This window comes from Podarcis erhardii, assembly GCF_964252035.2.
Source record: "Podarcis erhardii genome assembly, chromosome: 7".
Taxonomy (NCBI): Eukaryota; Metazoa; Chordata; class Lepidosauria; order Squamata; family Lacertidae; genus Podarcis; species Podarcis erhardii.
In genome coordinates, this window is record NC_138511.1 from 32,549,504 (window position 1) to 32,570,075 (window position 20,572).

General features: G+C 41.5%; 1 protein-coding gene across 5 annotated transcripts in view; it reads right to left on the bottom strand.

The window, feature by feature from the left end:
• Positions 1-20,572, bottom strand: part of ZNF536 (zinc finger protein 536) — a 453,952-nt gene that overhangs the window by 244,465 nt on the left and 188,915 nt on the right. The window lies entirely within an intron of this gene.

Sequence of the window (20,572 nt, forward strand, 5' to 3'; positions counted from 1 at the left end):
AACCGTCTTCATTTCGCAATTGGGGGAAAGAGGCGATCTAAGGGACTCTGATTAGCTTTAAAAGAGCTCTCTTCTAGAACTCGATAAAACCCAATTAAAAGCCAGGGAAGGTGTCACAGGAAGCTTCAACAAGTTTAAGTATTTTTAATAACTTTCTCAATATACAGTAATGAGTACAAATGGTACCTACAAACTGTGTGCTGCAGAAAATTAGAACTCAAAGCTGTTTGTTAAACAGGAGCGCTCCGTGCTGGTCAGCATAATTGTCCCTAATAATAATCTTCTCTCCTTGCCATTTTCTCTCCTCCATTCAAGGAATGGGGGGGGGTGTGCATCAATAAAAACTCAATTTTAAAACTGTACGAACTGTTACTTCTGAGAAGCACTTAGAAATGGAACTTCTACAATCCAATGAAAACACACATTAAGATCTGCGCTCTAAATTCTTTCAGTCTTTCTGCACTATGAAAATGACAAAATTCCTTCATCATGAGAATAGGCCACTTAATCCTTCACATATTTCCAAATTGAAAACATTTTGGCTGTCCTCCTTGGTCCAGAGCAGGGGTTATATAACTTTGTCAAAACAACCAGTAGTCTCTTAAGGGAAGGGACCTCTTTCTCTGCAGTGGCTCATGCAGCTTTTTGTCGTTTAACAGCCTTTAAACCTTATTTGGCACACCTGGGATCCCTTTGCGCTTTTTCTCATTGAAATACCAAATCTTGGGCCAGGAACCCAAAAGTTCCTAGTAGCCTGAGCCAGCATGGCCAAAAAGAAAGAATGATGGGAGCTGGAGTTCAATAGCATTTAGAGGGGCCACAGGTTTCCAACACCTGTCAAATATATCTGTCCCCCACAAACCTCTTAAGCAATGTTTCCCACACAGCATTTCAAATTGCATGCTTATATTGCTGTACAGATCAGACAGAAAGCAGGGGTGTCTTCCTCCAACGCCTGATTTGTTTCCTCATACCAGCTTCGAATTCACTGAAGCTGTTGGCTTGGCAGGTGCAAAGGCTGCCAGAACTATATAACACACCTCAGCTTTCTGTTTTTTAACCCGATGGAAGCTGGTTTGAGGAAAAGCACATTGGACAAGAGCATTTCTCAAGAAGCTACAGGATACCTATGGGTGCAACTTAACATCACAGGCCCTTGGCTTCAAAAATCACTTGTAGGAGCACAATGGAGCCAAAGCAAGTGGAAATGTGTAAGCAGCCAAAGATGATTTATTCCCTTGCAATGGGAAGGTTGTTGCATAACAGGGCTTTTGGTCTGAGACTGGTAAAGGTAAAGGTAAAGGTAAAGGTAAAGGTAAAGGTAAAGGTAAAGGTAAAGGTAAAGGTACCCCTGCCCGTACGGGCCAGTCGTGTCCGACTCTAGGGTTGTGCGCCCATCTCACTTAAGAGGCCGGGGGCCAGCGCTGTCCAGAGACACTTCCGGGTCACGTGGCCAGCGTGACAAAGCTGCATCTGGCAAGCCAGCGCAGCACACGAAAACGCCGTTTACCTTCCCGCTGATAAGCGGTCCCTATTTATCTACTTGCACCCGGGGGTGCTTTCGAACTGCTAGGTGGGCAGGCGCTGGGACCGAGCAACGGGAGCGCACCCTGCTGCGGGGATTCGAACCGCCGACCTGACGATCGGCAAGTCCTAGGCGCTGAGGTTTTACCCACAACACCACCCGCGTCCCTCTGAGACTAGAGCAACACTTAAAATAAACAACATTCTTGTAAGAAAGAATATTTGGATATTTGCTAACTGGACTGTGAAACTTTTTACAAGGCTGATTTGAGGTACAGGAACACTGGACTAATGCTTTGTTTTCCTGCTTTTTTAATGTCATTTACCTCTTCTGGTGGTGGACAGGGAAATATTAATACTTACATCTAATCACTGTCATGTAGAAGAAATCTCTAATGGTGAAAACCTATGCCAGGATCAGGACAACAAATCTGGAGGACACAAGGCAGCTTTTAACTTCTGTTTCTTAAACAGCAGCTCTGGATGGTGCCCAGAAAGCTATTTCTGGGACTTGGGGTGGTGGAGCTTCAAAAGCACTTTGCAATACAGCATGGACTGGGGTCTATGATTCAAATAAAACAAGGGCAAAAATCCCACTGGCTGTGCCTACACACTTGGACTTTTTTTTTAAAAAAAAAAAAAACCCCACATTGGATCCCAGCCTTAATATTCCAGAAGAAAGAATGAATCATAATGCTTGCTGTGCTATATTGTGCATGTCCCGGCCTTGTTTGAAATACAAACATTTTTGCACCAAGGCATTTACTTGAAACCACCTACACCTCCTAATAACAATAGCAATCTTACACTGGTCAGTTGCCCATTATTTTTAAAGTGAAGGGCATGCAAATTTAGGAGGGATGGGGGAGAAATATGATTCAGTTCACATTTAATGGTAAACCTACCTTGTTTACACTCTCCCCCACAAAAAGAGAGAACTAAAATGCAGTCATCCTTCAAGATTCACACTTCTCCAAATTTTCAAGTGCAGTTCTCCAGCCAAGTAATGTGTACAAGGATGCATATACACAGGTAAAGTATGCTTACAAATGCATGTACTAGTAAAAATAACAGTAAATATTGCATTTTTTAAAAAAAAATGTTTATCAAATTCAGTATTATGATTAGAAGAAATGCACCCTAAAATGCTGGTGAATTTTCATGAGTATTTAATAAATAATAATAATAATAATAATAATAATAATAATAATAATAATATCACAAACTGATGTGGAAATTTGGAGAATTGAACTTAAGACTGGGAAAAGGAGCAAGGGGGAGAATCCCAAAATTTATTTTCCCATCCCTAATAAGCACCAAGGTCCATTTAATTGTTTTCACAGGTGAAAACAGAGATCAGCTTGAAACCCTGAAGTTCTCATGTAAACGATGCTCTGACACCCATATTCAACTATTTTTCATTGCTGAAGGTTCTTATCCACCTGTTTTAAGCTGGTTTCATTTATTACGCAATAGCCTATTTTCCGCCAATTTAGAAGCCAAGAGAGTATTTGTTCTTTTCATTACAGTCATGCTAGAAAAATCTAATTGCCCTGCAATAGGTTATCAACAGTTCAAAATATATCCCGGCAACTACATGGTATGAAATTGCAGGCTGTGTACTCCATGATGTCTCAGCGTTCATCTGTATGCATATGCATTAGGGACAAGAGAGTTTTACTTATCATTCTGATATTATATTCCTAAGTATATATCCAACTTTACCAATCACCCTAAGAATGCTCAGCGTCTCCAAAAGGCAGAACATGGCAAGGGGTGGGGAATAGGAATTCACCAGGACCAATTACCAGAAATTAGAAAGATACCAGAAAATACCAGAAACTACTAGCTTTCCTTAGTAAACAGAGACAGTTGTAACATATATAATAGACAATCAACAAACTGTAGCTGATCGGAAAACCTCATGCGGTCTGAAAAACAGGGCAGTGCCCTGTCATCATCTGTAAATGACACCCTTGCCCTTATATGCATGGAAATTTGCAACTGCTTTTACTCAGTGTTTCCCTTCTCATAGAAGATCAAGGCCACTTGAATTTCTAAATACTCTGAGTAACTGCAGAATCACACCTTTTACCCTTTACATTTTACATTCAGCCAGTAGGAATGTTCTTGGGAGCAGAGATTATTTATCACCCATAGATGTTCAAGACCACTTTAGTCCTGAGTAACACTTGAATTGAGTATTATGGAGAAAGCCTTGTAGAATGGATGGCGAAATTTTGTTAAATAGGAGTCTTATTGTTGTAGCTGAGATGCAGCTTAACTAAGGTTGTTATGATGTGATAATATACTCCTGTTAAGAAATACAGAGCGCCAGACTCCTGAACCTTTTCAGGGTCATTAAGCAGCTGTAAACATTATTACAAAAATAAACCAGAGATTTCATGCTTACATTTTAGCCCAGAGCTGGGTGTGCTGAGCAAGTGCATTTTTTTTTTATCTCTTACAATCAACGCTGGTGACATTTGGGCATCCAAACAAATTACATCACAAATATTACTGCACTGGTCAGGATACGGAATGGTTTATTTGCCAGATGATTAATAAATAAACAGTAGGGCGGTATGGTTGACCTATTCTTCGTTGACAGATATGTAGGCAATGCTAAAAGACATGGCTGAAATAGTTAAATCTTGGCAGAAGCAGGAAGGAGGGTCTATTCATCTTAACAGGATTATTAGACTCAATCAGCCGAAGCATAACTGACATTGCACTGGATTTTGATCTATTCTTTTGTTTTTCTTTCAATCCAGTCTACCTCTATGTGCAATAATTTGGTCAAGCATTGCTGGTTAATTTTTATTCACAAGTATCACTAAAATTAAGAATTAAATACTGCATGGGCAGTGACGTATTATACTGTAAATATATTAAATCCAGTGTTGGTAATATGAAAGGTTGAATAATGGGTACAACTTGTTGGGAGTAATGTAAAACTTCCAAGAGCTAGCTCCATCTGATCAACAGCATCATTAAATGAAAACATTTGACAAAAATGATGATTAAATTGTTTCCCCTTGATTTTTTTTGTTTAAGCAAAATTATTCATTAATTTCTATAGGAGTTCTTGTGTAAGACTTAATCATATTTTCCGGCATCGCCTACGATGTTATATTCAAGTGTGGTTAGTCTAGGGTGTCAATTCACAACAAGCCAAAATTATTTACTGTTAAAAATAGTTTTAACCAAAATTAAAACAGATGCAACGAGCTGACAAGCCATGCAGTCAGTTTATTGCCAGTTTGCATATAACTCAACAACATCTCATTTACTTTTCCCTTTTTCACTGTATGCTTAGCTGAAAATAAGCAATGGATAATTGACATTGATGTTCAAAATTCTTCTAACTTTCAGAAATACCTATGTGTTTTTCTTTCTTTTTTAGATACCTTACCTGTTCGAATTAAAAACAAACTATTTACAGACAGCCATTCTTGCTTAAAGCATACTAATCACAATGTAATCATAATATGACCACTAGAAGCCAAATGACAAACTTTGTAGAACAGTCAATGAATTGAAAAAGCAAAAGCTGGAGCCAGGTGCTCGGGACGGGGCAGCTTAGTGTTGCTCCCATGCCTTCTGAGGGTAGAGTGTCACTGCTGCTTCCTGGAAAGGGGTGGGGCAGGGCATGAGGAACAAGACACTGTATGGACCTGGCGTCAGGAGCACTGGACTGGCTCTGCTGCCCCATCCTCAGTGTGTCTTGCTCCCTGCCCATTGCCCCTCTCCCTCGGAAACCAGCAGCAACGCTCAGTGTTCAGAAGGCAGGTGAGCAATGCCACCCTTTTCTGTGCACTACGGGAGCTACAGCATAATTTTGTTCAAACTATTAGATTTTACTTGCATGTAAAACAGAATAATATAGAGTACTGCATGGTTTTTTTGGTTTTTTACCAAGCAGTGAAAATTGCTTTAATGGCAAACATTTGATCCAATGGAATTATCTACCTCTGGGACAAGTACGTACTGTGCATGGGAAAGAACTTCTGACACCAACATCTGCAGCAACAGTGCTTGGTGGATTATGCCCAGTGCAGGCATATCAGAGAACACAATGCTTAAGGCAAGCAAATAATGACCCCATGTCATCTTGGGACTGCCACTGGCAATTGTAATAATTAAACTCCCAATTATTATAATTCCAGTTGTTATTATTATTGCAGAAAGTTTTAAAATTCCTTCCTTTCATTTCTACCTTAATTATATTAACCTTCAGTTGGTCTAGAAAATGGCTTGGGATAGGAGACTTTGGGGACGTGGAAAGGCAAGAAGTTTCCAGATTCCCCAAATAGTTCTGGGGGAGACAGGGTAGACAATGGGAGAACTTTCATCTCACCTGCAGCATTGGCAAAGGGGATGCAAAGAGCAGAGGTTTGCTCAAGTGTCTGCCTCCTAGACTGGGGAGAAAGTATGTGAGCTTCTTTCCTTTCTTGCAGAGCTTATTCATAGTAGTAATGGAATAGGTAAACTGTGCTAAACATAAACTATGGAACTCGCCCCTAAAGGAAGCAGTGATGGCCACCAACCTAGATTATTTGAAAACAGGACTGAGCATATTCATAGGGGATTAGATAGGCCATTGGCCTGACCCAGCAGGCTCTTCCAATGTTCTTATGCATTGAGGGGCGTAATCTGAGGAAGAGGGTGTTGGAAGCTAAGACTTTGGAATGAAGTGCTCAGAAGAGAACTAAGCAGAAAGGCACTCTCAAACTATAGGCAAGAGAAGAACTGAGAAGTGGCCTCTGTTGCAGAACTCTAGAATATTTCCTAAGATCCGTTTGTGCAAGGGCAGAATTTTGCTCAAAGCTCACGTGAAGTGCAAGGAAGTTTGGATGGGATCAGAAGAACAACAACAGTCAGTGTGGTGCTCTCCAGATGTTACTGGGCTACAGCTCCCAACATCCTGGACTACTGGCCCTGCTGGCTGGGGAGTAGCAGTCTAGTAGCATCTGGAAGGCACCATGTTGCCTACCCCTGAGACAGATGGTGACAGGAGTTGAGACAGGAAGAGCAACATATTTAACCCCCTGCATAATCTGAAGAAGACTGTTCTATAGTCTCCTCTTTTTTAAAAACATCATATGGCACAGACAAAAAGGATAATAATATGCAATCATCCAGTGTGAATTTGTCTCAGCCAGGACTGTAGGATCAAGCTCTTTGCAACTCATGCATGCACACAAAAAAAGATGAAAGCAGAAAGGGTTAAGCCCCTGCAAATCAATCTGCCTATATTTAAAAACAATTTAAATCTGCAAGCCCCCCCACTGCCACACTTATGTTGATCATTTCATTTCCATTTCATAGGGGCTTAAAATGTGATTCTGTGCAAAACTAAGTATAATGTGAAATGCACATATGCAACAAAGATCAAAAGCAGAATTGAGAGTGAAATATTCATACAAGGTAGCCCGGCGAGATTTTGTTCACAGGGGTACCTGTCAGGAGCGTAAACTCAGAAAGAAATCATCAAATAAGTACACAACACTATTGCTAAAACTCCAGACATGCAAATGGAGTGTGAGTTGTCTGAAATGCTGGACTGTGGCCAGCTTGTTGGCTCAACTGACTAATGCTTTGGCCTTTTCATCTCCTCCAGGTCTCAGTTCAGTTGCTCCGACTACTGGTTAGGTCAAAAGCCTGTACCTGGTGCTGATATCCCTGGCATTCATTTTAGAAGCAAAAGAGATGGGGGGAGGGGGACACACAAAGTCCATAAGTTCCCTTTGACCTAAGCCGCTGAAACATCTGTTGGTTGAGTCATGAGCTGCTTGTTGGCCAAGTTTGACAGCGATGTTGCCTGTTGTGGATTATCTCTCTCAGTGGTAGGTGTCAGTGGAATAAATAGATGTGTTTCAAGGGAAAGAAAAGCTCTCTCATAAACAGAGGCTGTGTACTGCCATACATTTGAAGTGCACAACTTATCCTAAACAATCCTGGGAACTGTAGTTTGCGAAGGTTGTTGGGAATTGTAGCTTTGTGGAGGAAAAAATACAGTTCCCATTACTATTATTCGGGGGGGGGGCATATGCTTTAAATATGTGTTGTACACATAGGCTAGATTACTCTTATCAAATGGAAGTTTAAGGACCAATAACATGCACAGATGAAACCAATGATGAAAGTGCAGGTTGAATGGCTACGTTGGCAGGCTTTTTGGGGGGGGTGGGGTGGGGATTACTTAATAAAATTTCTGTTCATTGTAAGTGTATTTAAATATTCTACAAAACTAAAAAGGAACAAAAGCTTTGGGTTCCTGGAAAACTTTGTATATTGAAGATTGCTTCTACAATTTAGCAGATCTTGCATGGCATAGTATGTAACTAAATAACGGGGCTAACTAAGTAATAAAATTTCATGGAAAACATTTTTAGCATCACTTTAAACTGATTAACTCCACTGAAGGTATATCTCAGCTTCGAAAACAAAAAGCACTGCGTTTCAAGGCTGCTGGGAGAAGTCACAGCCTCCACAATAAAAGTCATATTTCAAAAGGTGGATGAATTGGCTTTAGTTATGCAATGATGAAAGAAGGGAAGCTTGTTCTTCATCGTTACTTTGCATTACCTTGAGCTGAATCTTCAGTCCCCAGACGAGATTACTGTCATTGAGTTGGACCCAATGCTTGTCCTATTACGAGTAGACCCACTGAAGTTACTAGCGCCACTAGACCGTCAGGTATCATCTGGGGGCAGCCATTCCATCAGTCTACCTCAGTAGGGACATAGGAAGCAGGGCTCCCTTCATCAGCTCTGCTGGAGGCCCAGTTCCATTAGGCACCACCTGCCCTTGAACTGTGCCAGCCAATCATTATGGGGACAACTGTTCAGAAATTGGTGCCTGAGTTTGGTTTTGATCTTCTCTTCCCTCCCTGTTCCTTTTCCCCTTGTGTGCTGTGTTTTTTGTTTGTTTGTTTAGGTTGTATGCCTGCAGGTAGAGACTGCCTCTTGTTTTGATTGTTATATAAGCTGCTCTGGGAGCCTTTTTGGCTGAATAGCCTGGTATAAATGCTATAAATAAAATAAAATAAAAATAATTAAATAAGGTACATTGTCTACTTTGAGTAAGTCTTAGTTGAATACATCCCAAAGACTCTATTCAGACCTCTGGATCAATTTGCAATGTCCAGATAAACAACAGCAGGTACAATCCTCCTTCCAGGAACCGCTTATTCACAGCTCTTGCACCCTCCTCTGAAAGGACTACAGAGCAGGGAAGACTTCATAGATAGATTGAGGAATGAAATGATTTTTATTGATATGTGCCCTGAGTGTTCTTGCACTGCTTATTTTTTAATAAATAAAAGCATAAACCATTTATATTTGAAACAGTAAATGTTCAGTCGTGCCCACTATGGAGCATCAGTGCATAACATTATTCAACCTAATAATTACATGAGCATTTCAGACATTTGGATAATCAGAATTCTATATAAATGGTTGTTCTTCCTATATCTAGTTATGGTGATTGTGGGGCCACATAGAGGAATTAGAAGGAGAAAAGGATTCAGGGTTTGATTAAAAATGATCTTAATTTGATAATTCATGGGGAAGCTTCTATTTGTCTTGCTTTAGTCCCTACAAGCATTCATTATGGGAGAGAAATAGTCAGGGGAAATAGCTTTCCCCCCCTATTTATGCAGTGGACACAGGTGTCATGGATATATCAACTATTTGCCTAAAACCCAAAGACTTTCAAAGCTGTCTCAGTAAAGGAAGCAACCCTTAATTCATTTATGCATGCATCTGATTTGCCTCAGATTACATCAAGCACTATGATGAGATATAACTTGACATACCCCAGTGAAATGTATAAATAAATACATGGCATGAACTTAAAGAAATAGTGTTCCTTTACAGATGTGACCGATTGCTCCAACAGAATATGGACAGATCAGGGTGCACAATAGAACTGAGGTCTCAACACTGAGAGTCTGTGGACCACTGGAGGAATTCCATACGTCTATTGCTTGTGGCTTTCCCCCATTTCTATGGTAACATCTAAAGTCAACCAATAGGGATGTTGGGGAGTTCCAATGAAACTGTAAGCTGCCATGTCACGTGCCCGGAACAGAAATAAATATAATCAGTATTCACTGTTGTTACTACATTCAGTCTGCAAACATTTTGTAATTGATTACGCCCTTCCCTATTTGCACTGTGCTTCTTTTGCACTCAAATGAAAAGGGCAGAATAACATTATTGAAACCTGTGGTAATTCACCACAGTGGACAGCACACAAACAATGAATTTTGGCAGAAGGCAAACTGCAGTGACACAGAAACAGAACTGTGTATAACAAATGCAGGGAGGAACAGAAAATGATGCCTTCATACATACATAAAGGTAAAGGTAAAGGAACCCCTGACCATTAGGTCCAGTCGTGACCGACTCTGGGCTTGTGGCGCTCATCTCGCTTTATTGGCTGAGGGAGCCGGCCTACAGCTTCCGGGTCATGTGGCCAGCATGACTAAGCTGCTTCTGGCAAACCAGAGCAGCGCACAGAAATGCCATTTACCTTCCCACTGGAGCGGTACCTATTTACCTACTTGCACTTTGATGTGCTTTCGAACTGCTAGGTTGGCAGGAGCAGAGACCAAGCAACGGGAGCTCAGCCTGAACCGCCGACCTTCTGATCGGCAAGTCCTAGGCTCTGTGGTTTAACCCACAGCGTGTATTAAAGAAGAAAAATTGACTATAACTGTAACAAAAATACTTCCCTCTCACTAACATTAACAATCTGCCTCTCTTGGGTTAATAAAAATGTTAAGGTGTCCAAAACAGAGTTTTCAGCTGTGCACCTAGGGGTAGTCTCCTATATCCAGCATGGCACAAACAATAGCTGGTGCTCCTTGCACTACAATCAAATCACATCCCTGAATTCCAGAAACAGAGCCATCTGACCTGCCAGGAAACGTCCTCACAACAAAGGATCAAACTAAGTGTGATGTCAAGTTTCTCTGATCAAAACCTCCTCTTTCCACCCCTCCTATTCGTTTTCAGAAAGCCGCCAGCTGCCTTATACTTAAGTGTCACAGAATCATAGAATTGTATAGTTGGAAGGGATTCTAGTCAAACCATTGGCCCATGTAGCTCAGTACTGTCTAAACTGGCAGGCAGAAATCTCTTTGGGATTTCTGGTGGGGGACACTCCCAGCATTATCCAGAGATTCCAGAGATTGAACCTCATACCTTCTGCATGCAAGGCAGTTGCTCTACCACTGGGTTACAGCCCTTCTCCAAGGTGGTTGTGGGGTGTCACTGCACTGGGGCGCTTCCACAAAACACAGTGTTTCCCCAATGAAAACTGATCCCTCCCTGAAGTTCTCATTAGTCCCATGGAAGTGGGATGGGGGAAAGATCCTTGCATCAAGCCCATCATTTTTTCTCTAGCAAAACTAATGGGGGGGGGTTGATAGTGGGGTAAGACCTTCTGCCTTAATCATTTAAAGTCAGGAGATCTGATCATGGACATACCCACCCCATTGTGGTTGTTTTGGTCCCTACCTGCAAGAAAGGGCCATAGCTCTGTGGTGGGGCATCTGTCTTGCAAGAATAAGGTCCCAGGTTCAATCTTTGGCATCTCCAGATAGGGCTGGGAGAGACTCTTGCCTGGGAGAGACTCACAGCTGCTGCCAGTCAGTTGGATTCACCAATGGTCTGACTCAGTATCAGGCCGTTTCCCATGTACCAATGAGTTGATCTGACAAGTGCAGAAGACTGAACATCTGCCTTGACCCTCAGAGATGCGTGCAGAGGGTAGAATTTATCTCTCTTCAATGGAAAAGGACCCTGGGGACGCCCCTCTTTTCCAGCATCAGATGAAAGGGCAAACAACTTTCCTTCCCACAAAACCATTCATGATTTGCACCTGTTTTCCTGATGCGTTTTCTCTGCATAGAGATTATTTTCAGAAATGAGTCAGTTAACACTTCTGAGGTTCAAAGCTGGTCCCACTGAGAAAACAGAAGTTTTCAGAGGCAGAAGGAGTAGAAGAGGGAGGTGCTAAGAGCCGAGCTGATGGGATGTAGGTGGATCAAGGGAGGAGGAGAAAGGGGAATGTGGGCTTGAGCAGCAATGTCTATCTTTCCCTTTTTTCTTTAATCTTCAAAAGACAAAAACCCAACAATCACCCCTTTGCAGAGCTCAGCGAAGGGAGAATATTGCCGTCAGTACAGATTTGCAAGAGATTTCTTAATTTTTACAACGGAAAACTGACGGAAAATACTGATCTCCCTCACCACAACACACTGTCTGGGCCCAGGCAAACCTCTGCTTACATGATCTACCTCCACGGTTGTGTTTATTAACTGAGTGTGATCTGGAGAAAGGAGAATGAAGCTCTCAGCTAGTAGCTTTAAAACCACCACTTTATCTTGCCAAGCCTTCATATGGAGATAAGTGGTATAGTCTTCCCACAATGCAGTTTACTTTCACCAAGCACAGCAAGGTTGTGGCATTGATCCTGCAAGATCAATCTATAACTTAGTTTTTAACTCTGGGATTCTTTACTCAGTTGGTTAAGGTTGCCATATTTCAAAAAGTGAAAATCTGGATTTCCTTGCGGAGATTGGAACTTTCCCAGAGGACTAGACCCGTGCTCCAAAGTGGCAAGCCACTCTCTATGTGCATTTCTGAATGAATGCTTGGCTGGCAAGTATTACATAAATGTAATATTAGTAGTAGCATTAAATATAATCATCATCACCTCTATGAATTGCCAATTTCTTAAGCTTCAGTCATAGAATCATGGCATTTTATAGTTGGAAAGTACATCAAGGGTCATCTATTCCAACCCCCTGCAATACAGGCATCACCATGTTAAAGAATCCCTGCCAGATGCCTATCCAACCTCTGCTTAAAAACCTCCAGTGAAGGAGAGTTCAGCACCTTCCAAGGGAGTCCATTCCAATGTCAAATAGCTCTTACTGTCAGAAAGTTCTTCCTAATGTTAAGGTGGAATCTCCTTTCTCGTAATTTGAATCAATTGGCTTAGGAGTCCTACCCTCTTCCATGTGACAGCCCTTCAGATATTTGACAATGGCTATCATATCACCTCTCAGTCTTCTCTTCACTGGAAGATGCACCATGTGGTTCCTTCTATCTGCACTCCTCCCAGTGTTCATTTCTCCTCTGGTTACTGCTATGGATACATGACTTGACTACCTATCTCCAGGCACTGGGGTCTTCTGCAAGGGATTCCCACATGGCAGCCTTCATGTCACATGTAACACAGAGTTGGTCTGCCTACCAACCAAGCATCAGAAGCCAGCTTCTCATAGAGCTCCTGCCCTCTTGCATTCTGTGGACATGATCAAGCCAGTGTAGACATCACTGAGACGGAAATGTGAACATGCTAGGAATATGGGCTTGAGAGAGCACATCTTTGTTTGGAATTCTGTCCTGCCACTTGATACCCAAAATCCTCCTGACGCAGTGCATGTCAAAGGCATTAGGGGTTGCCCACAGCTCACTTCCATAAAGCAGCATGCTCAACACGCAAACCTGGTAGATCTTCATCTTGGTATTGGACATTAGCATCACATTCGCCCACACCCTTTTGGAGAAGTGAGCCATTGCCATAGCTGCATTGCCAATAGGCTTGTCCAGCTTGGCATCAATGGAGAGATTGCTAGTTATGATGGAACCCAGATAGACAAAATTGTCTACCACCTCAAGTGTGTGGTCACCAATGCTGATCTGTGGAGTGCTGGTGACATCCTGACCCAAGACGTTGGTCTTCGTCGGGCTTATAGTAAGGCTGAACCCCTGCAGGCTTGGGCAAAATAGTTGATGAGTCTCTGTAGAGCTTCCTCAGAGTGTGTTGTCAAGGCTGAGTCATCTGTAAACAACATCTCATGGATAAGGATCCACCACACTTTAGTCTTGGCACAGAGACATGCCAGGTTGTACAGACCCCTGTTGCTCCTTGTATGCATGTATATCTTCAGTTGAGCTGAAGGCGTATGAGAAAAACATGGAGCAGAATATGCCAAAGAGGGTTGGGGCAAAAACACAGCCCTGTTTTACACCACTCTTTATTTAGAATAATCGTTGAAGTCCTTTATCCTTGAACAGGAAGTAGGATTAAAGACAATGTGTGTGATGTTCTGTCTCCCTTCAAAGAGGCAATCTACGGCCTGATCCAGACATTACTCTGGACTGTTATTTTTCCAACTGTTGCCCCCACACCCACAAGCAATGGAACACAAGTGGTAAAAGTCCATTGAGTGCAGTCTTGCAGTAACCTCTATAAACATTCCAGGTAAGTTTCATTGAAAAGATCAACAATCCCTAGTTGCATTGCTCACATGAATGGAAATGCAATTATGAAAAACAGCTCAATAAGATGGGAACCCTCAGCTTACTTCATTCTGTGGCATTCATGCTGACAAATGGTTTCAATACCTCTCAACATTGTCAAGCGTCATGCCACATATGGTAGTGCATTAAAATATCTCTTTAACTGCATTTAAATTTATCCTCTCTATATATGTCACCAACTGATGCTACACAAGCCAGATACTTTGATGGGAACTGAAAAAGTACATTCAAGACATATTTGGCAAGACTGAATTTCTCATTCTGCAATGCCAAATTATCCAAGAATTTTACAAGTCAGTACTATCAAGCTGGCAACCACCCTTCCAGCTTTCAGCTAGGAGGAACATAAAACATACATTCTTTCACAACTTCAGACCTTTGGCTTTTATATTTCATTTTATGGAGAATATGTCAGGCTTTCAAAAGGCCCCCTTGTACCCACTTGCCCATTTTCACAGAATGATGCAGAGGGACAAGTATCTAAAAATATTGGAAGACTTAAAAATTATGGTCACTTGGAATAATCAGAGCTATTCATTTATAACCCTGGATTATGAAAATGCCTGTATTGTAGGCCCTTCACCAAAGAGCAAACTCTTTGACTTCAGTCACAGTACCTATTCATACGATTGCAATAGCTTTAGCATGTTGTAAAGCAAGTAGATCAATTTTCAGCTCACTATTTAAGGGAAATACACCTTTTCGTCTTTTGTATAAATTCCATATTCCAGCTATCCACTATAAAAAATAATGAACATAATCATTGCAAATGTACAGCTCTGCATCTGAACACAATACTTGCAATAATATAATAATAATGAGCATAATCGCTGTAAAGTGTGCAGTCTTCCACTGTCATAAAAATCCTTTCAAATATTTTTAACTGGGATATTCACCTAATTCACAGTGCAATCATATACACATCTACTCTGAAGTAAACCCTACTGAGTGCACTGTGACAATCCCAGGTGTGTGTGCACACAACTTAAACTGTCAGAGATGCAGGGCTGAAATCACATGTCAAACAAATCACACAAGTCTTGAATTCTCTTTTAAAAAGTTAATTTTATCAATGTTGTGATAAATTACATCTTCTCAATGCAATCTAATAAAAACACCGCATTTCTTTTCTTCCATTTCTTTGCAGTATTTATTTTTGCAGCTGCTATTAAGTTGACCACCACCTTCAAGTCATTTTCAGGAATTGTGGTTTTTAAGAATCCTAAAAATATTTCCTTGGGATCATAATGTATAAGGCAACCTACTGTTTCTGTGATGGTATCGTACATGGCGAGACACTGTGTTTTGGTTTGGACAACAACTTCCATCAGCCCCAGTCAGCTGATAGGAGTTATTGTTCAAAACTTTTGGAGGGCACCTGGCTAATATAGGAGAAAGTATTTGTGTGATGAGCTACAATAGTTTATATCTGCATATATCTGCTTCTGTGGACAAGTGTCAAGAAAATGCCACACAAGGTGGTGGAAATAGCTTAGGGTTGTACCTGCTCATAGTCCTGGGTTCATTCTAGAACAAATCTATGTCTACAGACAAACATCTTACATTAATAACACACACATATATTGCACTTTCAGTATGTTTGGGGAGATGCAAATAATATGCATGCCTAAACTATGCACCTGAGAACACAATGCTCAATAAAGCCCTCACAGCTAAGAGGCAACGTTTTTCAGGCTTTGACCGAAGACCTTATAAGGAACCATCATATAAACTACTAATGTTCTTCCCAAAACCTGTTAACAGGGGAACATGTTCTCAATGTAGACCCCTCCCCAATTCTGAGAGTGTTTAACATCTTCAGTTTCCAAAACAGATAGCAAAGGACAGAAGACAGGTTGCTAGCAATGAAGAAAACAAAATAAAGTAATCCCCACAGACGTCGTTTTGCCATAGCATTTTTAAATTCCTAGTTCCTACATTACTTAACAAGCTTTAATAATAAAGGAGGGTGTTGTCCTATTACATGTTTAGGTTTTGTCTGATGAAGAAAAATAACAGGCTGCCATAAGAATTAGAGCATTTGAATTATTTTTTTTCTCCTTTCCCAAATGATCAGAGGAAAGTACCTTACATTAAGAATGTATCTTCCTTGCTCTTGAAAGGGTAAAACGAAATAGTCTTCTAGTAATTTTAAGCCTGCCATATAAGTATTATGCTGTTAGAGATTTCAAAAGGTTAGCTTCAATGAACCTGACATGAATCTAACCCAAAATAACCCATTCAGGGGAAAAGTAAGAAATAATTGCTGTTTTCTCTTCTTCTTCTTTTTCCTCAGCTATATTGCTATAATGATTTTGCATAACAGATTGAACAAAGTGCTGTTGTGACAGGTGGTAGAATTCAGCTAGTAAGCACAGAGACAGGGTTCAATTTAGTTTGTGAATCCTTTAATTGTTGTGCAGCTAATTAAAGAAGGTTCTTTACACTCGCAAGTGTTTACCGTTGCTAGTATGCATACATGAAAAATTAAATTGTGCCTTCAAGGGCTGAGAACTATAGAAAAATCATAGCTGATGCTGCAACATGCTTACCAGCTCAAAATAGCTGCTTTTTTCACAATTGGAATTTGTAAAACTTTTTGCTAAGCAAATATAGAGCTAATTAGAAGTGTTCGTTGGACCAATTAACATTTAAATAAATAAGCCATATTGCACATTTCACAGTCTTTATTTAATGATGCTTCTTAGCTCTTTGGAAAGATTCCTTTAAGTACAAATAAGTTGTCATAAAAAAATGAAAGACAAAAATAGCAGCACAAGAGAATTTTCAATGCTTTTTTCTTCTTCTTCCCCTCCCCCTTGGAGGCTTTGCGGAAAACCTTATACCTGGTACGTGAGTGAAAATGACAGAAAGTGGCTCTTTCATTCATCTTTCCAAGTTACCTTTCTAGCCTTTTGAATGCAAACAGGAAAACAAATTTGATTTACTATTTTAAAGTGTTGTGGTGGCAATGTTTGCTCACTTGCAGTTTTGGTCCTATGGTACAGAGTCTGTTTTTAGAGAGAGAGAGAGAGAGAGAGAGAGAGAGAGAGAGAGAGAGAGAAATCCTACTTTTATCTCGGAAGGCAGCCAAATGAGGCAAAGGGAGCTTCTGAAATGGGGGCAAAAACTGGAAGCTGCCACATTGAGCACGTGTGAAAGAAAACAGCTAATTTGAAGTTCAACTGTGAACACTCCTGCGTCTGACAAAACAGTTTGATCTTCACCCCAGTCATTAGGCAGAAATGTGCCAGGATGTAAGCTGACTTCATAGGGACTAAACAAACTGGCTTAAATAAACCAGTTAAGCTAAGCTTACCTGGTCTGTAAACTGAATGGTGCTGCTGAGTGGATGCCTAACCCAACTTAATTTACAAGCTACATCAGCTTCTCTCTCATCAATCAAATGAAAATGTGCTTAATATTTAATCTGTCAAATTCCAAAACACAGTAAGACCACATTTGCACCAGACATTTAAAGCACTATTAACAGCTATGGCTCCACACCCCCAAGAATCCTGGGAACTGGGATGATTAAGGGTGCTGGGAGTTGTTAAGAGATCCCTGTTCCCCTCACAGACCTACAATTCTCAGAGTCCCCTAGGATGAGGAATTGACTGTTCAACCACTCTGTAAAATGTAGATCTATGAGGGGAAAGGGGGTCTCCTAACAGTTCTCAGCACCCTGAACAAACTATAGTTCCCTGGATTCTTTGCAGGAAGCCATTACTATTAAAAGTTGTATAATAATGCTTTAATTGTACAGCAAAGATGTGACCTAGTTTTCTTTTATTAGTGCCCTAGCATTTTCTCCCTTTCCCCCCTTATATATTTGCTAATAGAAATTATATTAAAAATGAAGATTTATTTATTTTTTCTTATTACCATTCCCCCGGAAAAGGTAAGAGATCTTGCAATCATGCTAATGTGGATGGAACTCACTTATGACCTTGGCTCTCAGGAAAAAAAAAAAATTAACAAGCATCAATTAGCATTTAAATAAATATGCCAGATTAGTAAGGAATGCCCTGAATACAAAAGAGGAACAGTAAATGCTACTTTCTACATGCATGCTCGACACCTAAAGATGATGGCACTACCTCCTGATGAGCTGCAGGTGTGAATGAGCCAGCACATATCAAAATGCTAAAGACCGAATGGTTTCATAGATGACCTCGGGGCCGGCCCTACGATGAGGCAGGGTGGCCAGATCTGTGCCATGTGGCCTGCTCTGTACCCACTACGCCAGCCTGCTTCCCTCAACTGCAAGATTCAGCTACCTGTCCAATTGAGTTCTGTATGTGCCTTGGGATAGAGCACCACCTTGTCCTTCACCTCAGGCAGCAAAATATCCTGAGCTTGTTCTGGATGACCTCGTCTCACGTAAAATGCAAGAGACAAAGGCTAAAGTTCATCCATGGCTTCAGAAACTATGGTTTATGATGCTGTGAACAAGCACTACTCTCTTGCCCCTCCCCACTTTCCCTTCTCTCCTCCCTTTGCTATCCTGGTTTGTTCACCGGCATGAAGACTAAGTTGAGAGGTTTGGATCTAACAGGGAAATATGGCTTAATGTAAGCCAAGATCTCCACAACAAAGTTGGAGGAGGAACCCATGACCATAGCACCATGGACAAATGTCTAAAAGTGGGCACAGTCAGAGGCAGAGAAATGGGAAGCTTTCAAAAGGAGGAGCAGAGACTTGCAGGTGATCAAAATTGCCACAAGATCTGAAGTGCTGAAGGAGAAAGGTGATACAATCATAGTGATGGAAGAGAATATTGAGTATAGCAGAATCACTTTGGATCAACTGAAGAAAAGAGAGAAAATGTCAGCAAGTGACAACTAGAGTAGTTTAGATGACCAGGCATTGCTGTGTTTGCTCTCAGTAGATGAGAGGAGGAATTTCATGGGCAGGAGGAACATATGGAAGGAAGCTTCAATATGATTTGCATGTCGAGACCCCAAAGCCACCCCCTCGTTGAGAAATAACACACAAGGACACGGATATTAGGTTAATGTTATTAGGCAAATTTGACCACAACTTCATTGATTACAGAATGTGAGCAGTATTGGCTTAGGCATTGAATGGACCCAACTATATCTGACTCCTGCCCGATGTGCAGGAAGTCCGGTAAGGATAAACCACCGGAAGGGGGAGCCCTGTCGATGCAGACCAACTTGAGCTCCCTCTGGTGTTCCCGTAGGGGTTGTGTCATGGCCCTAGCCCCCAACCCAGGCTTCAGACAAGATCAACACCCCTGGATTCCTTTAACGGAATACCCTTAAGCTTGGAGGGGCAGATGATGGCCACACCTCACCTCCCCCATCACAAGGTCAAACAATACCTAACCACAACCCTAACAAAGTTGTGACAATTGCTATGAGGTAGGCGAAAACCAAATGGCCAGTGCCAATTTGCCAAGTGGAAAAATTCCTACCAGGCCCCTTAACGGAGACCAACCGTGGTCCATAGCAAGGCCAGTGCCTAAAACCTACAAATTAGGGAGGGAGGGAGGGTGATTGAGGAAGCGAGCCAAAGCAGAAGCCCTCTGGCTTGTGCCTCTGATTAAATGGTCCCGGCCACGCCCCCCAGCCAGCAGATTGGCTGGCTGGGCTCTGACATGGCCGGGATCCACTGGGCAACAGAGGACTAAGTCCCTCACCCCCAGAGGGGAGTGGATAACCACGTGGTCCACTGCAACTCCTCCCCACGGGGAAGTGGAGCAGATTTAAAGGGAATAGTGAATCTATCAGTTGACTGGCTGGAGAAAAGAAGGGTATGTGTCTGAAAGATAGGGAACTGGTTGAGGACTGTCTGTCATTCAAGGCTGTTACAGTTAAAAGAAAAAAAAGTTTGGCACTAACCACCAATCATGACAATGCTGTCACAAAACCTGTACATGGAACATGTGGGAACAATGGTGAATTATAGTAATGTTACTTTTTCCAGAATACTCAGACCCCTCCCATAATCACAAGCATGCTCCCAGGAACAGAGGACATCTCTTTCCATCAAAGGCCTGCCATAACCCAGTAGTCCAAATTCCCCCCCACCCCACCCCACCCCCCCACCCTCCCAACTCTATCTCATCCCTCATTATGCTGGTGAGGCACACTGCCAAGAGGAGGTCCCATTGGCACAATGACAGCACACCAGCATATATCTGACTTCAGTTGGGATTTGGAATCGACCCTATACCTGGCAAGCATGCATATGTTGGGGAGAAGATCTCTACATATCTGGTACTGTTGTGTTGGCAGGAACATGCAACATCCCACAAATGAATTGCAACAGAGAGGATTACAAAGAATCCTGCTTCTGAAAGGATGACATGAACCCAGCTCCTTAATGGTCTGACAAGCACATATTTTCCTCAACTTTTTATATTCTAAAGGTTTGTTATTATTATTATTATTTCAAGAAGTATAAATATGTTATGCGACTTCTAAGTGACTTCCTTGCCTCCCTATTCCTCAGTCAATCCACAGATGGGACTGAAAGACAACCTTATAATTGTACAACTCTCAGTTTAATGGCTCGTGTATTACATTCCAGAAAAAGCTATAAATCCCAGACTTTCAAAAAGGGCTGTGATAGAGGAGAGTTTGGGTTTCTTATATTTGACACTAAAAGACTATTTACCAATGTGGGTGTTGGCTCAAAAATGTCTCAAACATCAATGACCTTTATAAATAATG